The sequence below is a fragment of the Arachis duranensis genome, chromosome 9 (assembly GCF_000817695.3).
Source record: "Arachis duranensis cultivar V14167 chromosome 9, aradu.V14167.gnm2.J7QH, whole genome shotgun sequence".
Lineage (NCBI taxonomy): Eukaryota > Viridiplantae > Streptophyta > Magnoliopsida > Fabales > Fabaceae > Arachis > Arachis duranensis.
The window spans coordinates 39,010,206-39,019,294 of NC_029780.3; the positions used below are offsets into that span (position 1 = coordinate 39,010,206).

Sequence of the window (9,089 nt, forward strand, 5' to 3'; positions counted from 1 at the left end):
AGTAACTAGTTGAGTATAAATAGAACTTTTTACTATTGTATTAGACATCTTGGAATAAATCTTGGTATCTATCTTCGGACATTTAGTTCTTAGACTTTGGGGGGCTGGCCATTCGGCCATGCCTGGACCTTGATCACTTATGTATTTTCAACGGTTGAGTTTCTACACACCATAGATTAAGATGTGGAGCTCTGCTGTACCTCGAGTATTAATGCAATTACTACTATTTTCTATTCAATTCTGCTTATTCTTATTTTAATATATGCGTTGCACTTCAACATGATGAATGTGATGATCCGTGACACTCATCATCATTCTCACCTATGAACGCGTGCCTGACAACCACTTCGGTTCTACATTAGATGGAGTGTGTATCTCTTGGATTCCTTAATCAGAATCTTCGTGGTATAAGCTAGAATCCATTGGCAGCATTCTTGAGAATCCGAAAATTCTAAACCTTGTCTGTGGTATTTCGAGTAGGATTCTAGGATTGAATGACTATGACAAGCTTCAAACTCGCGATTGTTGGGCGTAGTGACAGACGCAAAAGAGTCACTGGATTCTATTCCGACATGATCGAGAACCGATAGATGATTAGCCGTGCTGTGACAGAGCATTTGGACCATTTTCACTGAGAGGACGGGAGGTAGTCATTGACAATAGTGAAACCCAACATACAGCTTGCCATGGAAAGGAGTAAGAAGGATTGGATGAAAGCAGTAGGAAAGCAGAGATTCAGAAGGAACTCAACATCTCTATACACTTATCTGAAATTCCTACCAATGATTTACATAAGTATCTTTATCTCTATTTAAAGCTTTATTTATCTTTATTTTTGAAAACCATTACAACCATTTGAATCCGCCTAACTGGGATTTACAAGATGACCATAGCTTGCTTCATACCAACAATCTCCGTGGGATCGATCCTTACTCACGTAAGGTATTACTTGGACGACCCAGTGCACTTGCTGGTTAGTTATGTGAAGTTGTGACAAAGTGTGATTCACGTTTGAGAGCTCCAAGTCTTTGGCGCCATTGTTGATGATCACAATTTACGCGCACCAACACTAATCAATAATCATCAAGCATATTGATTCCATCTTCAAGAAAGCCTTTCTTAGAGCATCCAAAATAAGCTGGGGTGTCATAACCAGTACCTATAAGACATCAAATATCATGGTTATAATAACCATAGAGCTAGGCCAAGGGTATATATTCATGAGTTTATCAGCATAATTAACCAAACCAATTGTTTGTAAAACGTCATTGAAATTTGAGATCACCAAAAGCGATTCAAAGATTCACATTGATATAAAAATTCATAGACTCTTTAAGTAATTATAGCAGCATATACAGATAATTCATATAAAAATAACTAATATTTCCCAATAAGGCCATCACAAGCAAAAAAGACCATAATAATTAATGAAAATGAAATCAACCATGATTGAAGGAAGACAAACATAAGTAGCATTATTAGGAGCATGTCATAAAAAGATACCTCATTTTCACTAATTTCCTTCTCCCAGATACTGAAATCCTATGCGTCCACTCCTTTTGCCTCATAATACTCCTGAACTTGAAAATCTGAAGATCTCTTATATTTTTATATTGCTGCAAGGGGAAACAAAATAGCAAATAAATTTAACTTGCGACTGTAGTCAAACCAAGAGAGGAAAAAAGAAAAACCATAAAAAGGGAGAAAAATCTCGGGGAACAAGCCTGGTTGACAAGATGAACGGTTGGAGCTAAGAAAATAATCAACTTTTTGGAGCCACTGGACCTGATAGCTTGACCAATGTTCTTCATAAGCAACACAGCTATTAAGGTCTTACCAGCACCTGTATCCAATACTACTATTGTATTCATCTTCTTTGCAACTTCAAATACTTCTAATTGATACCTGTACGGAAAACAAGAAACCACAATAATACAAATAAAGGCAAGGTTACATTACCATCATCAAATACTTCTAATGCAAATCTAGTAGCTAAAAGAAGAATAAAGTTTCTAATAGTAAACAAAACCAAATTTGTCAATGCTACTTGATAAGAGTTGGGATGCAAAAGCTCAGGGTAAAAACTATTCTGTTTAACATGTCAACTATTTTTGAAATAAAAATAAAAATACCCCCATCACTAGTATAGTAAGAGTAAAAACAATACAATAATATGCTTAGAACCTTAGACATGCTTACCTATGTGTAGGAACAGGATCAGAATGGTATCCTAGCACATGCTTGGCAATGACACCCCCATGCAGTGTAAAAATCTAAATCAACAACACAGCATATCCTATTAAAATGCTTTAATACATCTTGATACTGTATTATTCCAGAAGATGTAATTAAAAGACAAAGTTGACAGTACTGATCACATATGCTTCACAAAGGTGGGCAAGTCTTTGCAACCAAGAACTTTGATTACAGGATCTGGGTTCTCAACGCAAGTCTGTATATTTGAACATAAGACCATGATTGCCAGAAAAGCATGCATTGAAGGATAGAATCAAGAAAACAATATACAAGCAGGGCATACCGAAACAAACAAGATAAGGTCAACACCGCTATCAGGGCTTTTATAGCAAATATCTCGAATGGAAGCAGCCATGCTTATACAGATAGCTCTCTCTGACATGAAAGGGCTTGAAGGACAAGCGAAAAACATAAGATAGTGAACTACAACCCATAACCTAATAAGTACACTCATGTGCCCTTCAACTTACTAAGGACAAATGATAACAAACCAGTAAATTGAACTACTAAAAAACACACTCGTGCGCAAAATGGAATCAAAGTAATGCAAGTGGAATCATCATGCTAATATGTTTTCTACAAAGATGCTATTTGTGCAGGTAAAATTTCCTAATTACTAAGATCCAACAATTCTAATTTCACATGAAATCAACTTACTAAGTTTCTAAAAGCTAGAAATTATAAAACCAACCAGAAATATGGTTGAAGCATTTCATCCAACATGTTGAGTGTGATAAAAATAAAACAAAATAAGAGAATTCAAAGCTTAGTTTCAATGTTTCAAAGCTTAGCTCTAATTGATACCTTTTTAATCATGATGGCTAGCCGCTCTATTTGTAATGAAAGCAAAGTCAGCATATAAAGGATTAATTCTGGCCTAGGAAGGTAAATAGGTAATGAAGGAAACATATCTACTCTTTACAATATAATGAAGGAAACCTCTTTCTACGCAATAAATGACTATATTGTATTCTTAGACAATAACAACTAAGCTTTATCTCACTAGATGAATTTGATTATGGTAGCTAAGACAAGACAAGAAAAATGAAAAATGTTGACATAAATCATGAGAGATTATTAAAGAAACAGCATGTATGATTCAACCAAATCCCAAAGAAATGAATCCAATATCCCAGAATATTCATGAAAGAAAAATGGCTCCATATCTGCATAATCAATTTACTGCACTCTGCACACATACATATGGACAAACCTAAGCAATTCGATTGAAGCATTTCATTGAACATGTTGAGTGCTGATAAAGTTAAAAGGAAATAAGAAAGTGTAAAGAAAAAACAGCAAAGAGAACTTGAGGATATAACCATTATAATAAATTGTAGCAAAATATAACACTAACAAAAAATTATTGCAATAACTTCAGCACAACAAATCCTAAGTAACAATAAAGAAATTGCAGGAGAAAATATACAGTAGAAGAATAATCAAATAATTACTACTGGTGTTCAATATTATGGTGGGACAGAAAAGGTGAACTCGAACCCTGACGGTGATAAACAGTGAACGTAAAACTAAAAACATGATAGGGGAACAGTGAACAACGAACTCGAAGCGCGATGGTGAACAGTGAACTCGAACCGCGATGCGAGAACAACGAATAGCTTACTTGAACCATAAAATGTAAATTCAAAAGCTCAAAAAGAATTGGAGAAAAAACTCATAACCAATGTCTAATTGGAATCAATTAGCTTCTTCTAGTTCATATACTATGATGGAACAGAATAATAGTCCTCCTTCCATCAAAGAAAGCCGATAAAAATAACTGGTCAGTATAGCTTCCATCACAAACATCTACAAGCTAATCTAGTACCATTAAACTAATGATCATGAGAGGTCATGGTGCTTCTATGAAACAAACGGCAAAATGGTTCTTCAAATATGCGAACTTGAATATGAAAGGTCAAACAAGTTTGGTATCTTGATTGAAATAGAAAAATACATCCTTCTTCAGGTGCAATTGCATGGACTCATCCCTGCGCTGTGACCTCAACCTGAGTTAGAAAAAGAAAAGAAGAAAGAGAGAAGAGTTCTCAGTATGACTAGATAGCAAATTTTCAGGTTACAGAATGAATAACTTTGAAGTTCAATTTTGCCATGTCTGAGAACCCATGCCTAATACCCTGTTACATAGTAACAAATTATCTCATAGAACACAAGCCTTATCATAGCTAAGAATAGTTTGCCTTGTTTAAAAAGGGAAGAAAGACAATATTTGAGCAAAGTAATGTGAGGAACATACCAAAGAGATATTTATACAAAAATAATGTAGCTTAGAAAAAATCCCTAAGACTGGACGCAAATCGAGTTGAAATGTACAATTAATCAGTGTTCTATTCATACATTGTACACAAGCTCAAAGCTTTCACAGTATTATAACTCATTGAAAAATTATTGGTGTGGACATTTAAACCTCAAACCGGTAAGATGCTATAGATTTTGTTTTGAGAGAACAGAAGATTGTGCAGAGATCAACCATAGAGAATTAATAATATGGAATGGAGTGAAAATCTGAATAATTCAATTTTGTTTCATAAAATTATGTAAAGCAACAAATGTAAGTGGCACAAAATTTATTGAAAATGGAGAGAATATATATATGCTTTGTTGCTTGCTACATCTATACGAACTTTGATTCGAGATCTTCAACCATTCTGTCTAACTTAAATTTTGAAGATCGAAAACGAGCGCTAGACATGTTAATATTTCTCTTATTCCTTCCAAATTTGAATTGATCTGTATGTAAGAAGTGAAGTGATCAAGTATTTGAAAGGTGATTTGGAAAAGACATTGAGCAGTGGTAAAGAAAAGAAGAAGGAAATGAATTGAAATTACCACAAAATGCAAGTCTCCATTGTAGATACAATGGAATCAAGTGGATGTGAGGGATGTGAGCAATGTATGGCCAATCCTCCCCTGTGTCTCTCTTGAAAGGGAAGGAATTATTCAAGCACAAAGGTACTAACTCAAAAAGTCAAAGACACGGAAATAGAAGGAAATAGAAGAAATGAGTGAGAAAACATAGAAATGATACCTTTGAATACAGTTACAGCTAGGGCCAGAAGATGAAGCAGGAAGAGCCAAGATTACAGAGAAGAATACAAATTTGGAGCCAGACCCTGAATATCTGACTCTGAAGGAAAATTTTAATACATATATGTAAAACAAAAAATTGAAAAACACGCTCAGAAATCTAGCTCAGGACAAGCTGGAATAAAATTGATGACAACCTTAGCACTTGACATAATCAAAACAGAGTTGGAAGAAATTTTGATTATTTGATTAGGGATTGAGATGCTGACCTGATTCTTTTAGGTGAGAGCATTAAGAAGCATGATGCAGGGAACCTTATCTGTGATGCAAGTGGGGAATCAAATAGATTAAACAGCAACATTATTGTCCCATAGCATCACTCACCTATATATTAGGAAATAGGCATTTACTTCAACCATACTATCATTGCATTGATTCAAACTTCTACAATTTTACCATAATTATTAAGAGAAGAAATAAGAAACAAAGAATTCAAAGAAATCTAGTTGAAACATTTCATCGAACATGTTGAGTGCTAGTAAAATTAAAAAGAAATATTGAATATATGCAGAACATGGATACAAAACAACATGTGCATAACCATATAATAAAATATAGAACCATCAAGACATCAATAAAGTACCTATTTATGTTGTTTAGCTTGCAACTTACCAACTGAACTTAGAAACCCGTCAACTACAGACTCAGCTCGCTCATTTCCAGCTTCAGCTATCACCATCACCTACATAATTCAAGAAGAAAATTAACCATTTCATGATGCCATCAAGGCATAAAAACATCAAAGAAATTAAGAGAAGAAATAACAAATAGAGCATTTAAAGAAACAATCACAAGTATAAACATGAGGATATAATTATAACGGTAAATTGCAGCAACAACAAAGAAATTACAGGAAAAAATATAGTAGAAGAACAAATAAATACTCACTATCAGTGTTCAGTGGGGTTAGAAGAGAAGAAAAAAGTCTCCAAATAAAAAATTAGGATTCGCACACAAAAGAAGGAAAGAGAAAGGAAGACGTGGGCGACGATGAACAGTGAAAGGCGAGTGCATTGCAACGGTGAACAGCGAACTACGATGCAGCGACGGTGAATGGCAAACACAAACTGCGACGGCAAACGGTGAATGCGAACAGTGATGGTGAAGGTAATGGTGTTACTTTCTCTATTTCTCGTCTCTTCTCATTTCATCTTAAACGACAGCAAACAAGGTTTTGGAAGAAATGAAAATTTAAAGGGTAAAGGACAAATAGGTCCCTGACCTTTTAAAACGTGGACATATTCGTTCTTCAAGATTGGAAAATACATTTCGATCCCTCACCATGTAAATTCCGTGACAATTAAATCCTTCCGTGGAATTGGTGCTCGAAACAGTAACGGAGATTGCTGAGGTGGAGGGGTAGAGAGTGATGTGTCCGTTACGGTTGCTGAAGTGGATGGGAAACAAATTGTTAGAGGACAAATTGGTCCTTAATGACCAAAATGACGCCGTATTGCCCATCATATTTCTTCTTCTTCCATGGCCTCTTCTTCTTCTTCTTCTTCTTCTTCTTCCATGGCAGTTTCATCGCGCCCTTTCTTCCTCTCTCGTCTCATAGACCTCTCACTCCACAACCCTCTCCACCCTCCAAAACCTCCACTCCCTTCTCCTCAGTTCTCTATGCACCTTGCAATTTACAGTAACACCTTTTTGCAATGAACATGGATTCTGAATATTAGGAAATTATAGAATATCATCAATCCATTCTTCACATCAACAAAGACAAAACAGAACGAGAATGTGATTTTGAGTAAAATTTTTATCCACTATTGAAATGTCGACAATACGTCCAGCAAATGTTAGATTCAAATAACAATACTGAAATAGAAAAAATCAAATCTTTCTAGCTGATATAGATAAGAATACAGGATGGTGGATCAATTTAAATTGATACTTGATTAGCTTCTGCTTCAGCGTCCTTCTTGGGTCTGTTTTGCACCTTGTTGCTGCTGCTATTGTTGGCATTTGATTGTGGATAAGAAAGGGAATTAAGATCAATCTCATTCAATGGATTCCTTCTATATGGAGACTATTCAGTTTTCCTTGAAGAGTTGTCTTGCAGGAGAGAGCGCTCTTATGGGAGATTGTGCTCTTGCGGGAGACTGAGACCGTGGTGATGCTGCACCCCTTGAACCAGCCACACCACATTCACCAACATTTCTCTTAACAGTTATCCTTTTGACACCTGTAGCGGCTGCAGATTCTCCTCCACCAATTCCATTGTTACTCTTATCCATGACCAATGATGTAATAGTGGCAGGAATAGACATCAACTTCCCAGGCCTAGTAGAACCTGCATTATTGTGGTTGCCGTTTCCATTGTTGCTTCCATTGCCATTGGCACCGTTTATTGTCTCTGATGACCTTCTTCCAGGAGATCTACTCACTCTCCTCTCCCTGCTACTGGACTTTTGATTCTGCTGCTGGTCCCGTTCCCTGCTTGGGGTCTTCTCCTTGGAGAAGGCCTCGGTGACTGGCGGTTGTGCTGGCGGTGTTGGGCACGGTGGCGGTTCCTGGTGGCTACCCCATCATATTTCTCACACAAATCACTGTTGTCAGTTGTAGTAGCATTGCCCCTCCTTTGGTCATCATTATTGGAATTAGCATCATTGTCACAGTGATCAAAATCAAAGCTTCTCTTTGAGCCTGAGTACTTTCTCCCACCAGAAGAAGAGGCAGCTCTACCAGAAGAGCTTCTGCTGAGCCTCCCACACTGGATCAGAATTGCATCCACCTCTTCTTTTGTGCAGCTTGAGGTCCTCACACCACTAGCAGCAATGTTTGGTGTAGAAGGTACATAGAGAACTGAGGAGAAGGGAGTGGAGGTTTTGGAGGATGGAGAGGGTTGTGGAGTGAGAGGTCTGTGAGAGGAGAGAGGAAGAAAGGGCGCGATGAAACTGCCATGGAAGAAGAAGAAGAGGAGGTCTGGAATGATGGGTATGAAAGATACGGCGTCGTTTTGGTCATTAAGGACCAATTTGTCCTCTAACAATTTGTTCCCCATCCACTTCAGCAACCGTAACGGACACATCAATCTCTACCCGTCCACCTCAGCAATCTCCGTTACCGTTTCGAGCACCAATTCCAAGTAAGGATTTGATTGTCACAGAATTTACATGGTGAGGGATCAAAATGTATTTTCCAATCTTGAGGAACAAAAATGTCCGCGTTTTAAAAGGTTATGGACCTATTTGTCCTTTACCAAAATTTAATAAAAAAGTGGAGAGATATAAACTCTATTGCTGACAGTAAAAAAAAAATTATATTATAAGTGTCACAATGTTAATTAATGGAGACCCTTAGAATTAAGGTCACAGATTTAGCGTAGCTATATGACTAATTTGACGTAGTGAACAATACACTGTTAAACATTTATGTTATCTCTATATTAAAATGAAATCTATATGTATTATACATTGCCTTAGCTGAATTAATGATTAATTTCTTAATTTTTTTTCTTTAAAAATATGTGTTTATGTGTTTATACCCTTCATTTTCAGTATTTATTTTTTTTTAAATTGTGAAAAATAAAAAAGATAGAATAAAAATAAATTATTTTTAAATCATAGAAATAAAAACACGACCATAGTATCTGTAAATTTTTTCTTATTCTTTTTTCATGATTGAAAAAAAAGTGAAAAAAAAAGTTTGTAACACTCCTATATCTTCTCATATGTGTATCATCCATCTAAATATTACACATCTTATTTTAAACTAATATATCT

At 36.0% G+C, this 9,089-nt stretch overlaps 1 pseudogene; it reads right to left on the reverse strand.

The window, feature by feature from the left end:
• Positions 1 to 6,927: 6,927 nt before the first annotated feature.
• On the reverse strand, positions 6,928 to 8,395 carry LOC110275680 (uncharacterized protein At1g65710-like; annotated as a pseudogene).
• Positions 8,396 to 9,089: the final 694 nt, after the last annotated feature.